At 41.3% G+C, this 1289-nt stretch overlaps 1 pseudogene; it reads left to right on the top strand.

Moving 5' to 3' along the window:
* Positions 1-973, top strand: LOC138025722 (putative nuclease HARBI1; annotated as a pseudogene).
* The last annotated feature ends 316 nt before the right edge of the window (positions 974-1289 follow it).

The following is a 1289-nucleotide window of genomic DNA, read 5'->3' as shown; positions in this document are numbered from 1 at the left end:
ATGCCACAGTACAGCTTGCAGACTTTCCACAGTCACTTTCGGATGTCAAAAAGAACAGTTGAGTTCTCAGTGGAAGGATTGCTAGCTGTGGTACCTGCCTTACTGCATCAGCCCAAACAAGGTGGGAGAGTCCCTATCCCACTTGGAAAGCAAATAATTTTAACTTTATGGGTCTTGGGAAACCACTAAAGCTTTTGATCTGTGGCAGATAGATTTCGCGTGACAAGGTCAAGTGCTCATCGAGTTTACAGGCGAGTTTCTAAAGCGAATTCTGTTCATTTGGCCCAGCGATTTATCGATTTTCCTTCTGGGAAAACGGCGAGAGAGGAAAACGACAAATTTGAGGAAATGGGAGGTTTTCTTGGAATGATGGGAGCGATCAATGACTGCCATATACCTGTCAAAAATCCTGAGTAGTACATAAACAGGAAAGGCTTTCATTTCATTTAAATTCAAGTCATTTGCGATTCGAGTATGCGATTCATGGACGCCTTTTGTGGATATCCAGGGTCAGTTCATGACGCTACGGTGTTTTGAAAACATACCCATCTTCCTTGACGCAGAGACAGACCCTACACAGTTGTTCCCTGGTAATTCCCTCCTCATTGGTGATGCCACTTATCCTCTAAAATCTTGGATACTGACACCCTTTAAGGACAACGGTCGCCTAACCAGGCGACAGAAACGTTACAATTTTGTGCACGTCTCCACAATGATGGTGGTTGAAAGATCTTTGGCTGTTTTCAAGGGAAGGTTCCGGAAATTGAAAACTGGGATGGGAATTAATCGTATAGAAGATGCTCCCAAAATTGTTGTTGCCTCGTGTGTTTAACACAACATATGTTTAATTGACAAGGATGACATTGATGAATTCTTAGTTGATGATGGTGATGGTCATGATGAAGATGACGAATCCCCCCCAGAGGCAGAAGGCGATGTTCAAAGAAATCAAATTATGAGAAACCTTCCATGAAATTCTTTCCTCACGTCCTCTTCTATTGTGCAGTGAACTATTCAAGTTTATTCAACAGATCATTGCTTGTCAACGTTATAAGCACAGATAAAGTTAACATAACAACCTGAACTTCAACAGTAATAATTGCTCTATACAATACACACTATATATACAATATACACCTCTCTCAACTTGGTCGATTCCATAGGCCAGACTGGCTGGGTTACCAAATAATGGTTATGAATTTTGGTGAGTTTTCCTTGAAATGTGCGTAGATTTTGGGAAACCTATCCGGCTCACCTCATGTAATTAGCCCTTCACTTTAATGAAATTT

This window comes from Montipora capricornis, chromosome 12 (assembly GCF_036669925.1).
Source record: "Montipora capricornis isolate CH-2021 chromosome 12, ASM3666992v2, whole genome shotgun sequence".
NCBI classification, from domain to species: domain Eukaryota; kingdom Metazoa; phylum Cnidaria; class Anthozoa; order Scleractinia; family Acroporidae; genus Montipora; species Montipora capricornis.
The sequence above is the reverse complement of the archived record's forward strand: the minus strand, read 5'-3'. Positions and strand labels throughout refer to the sequence as shown.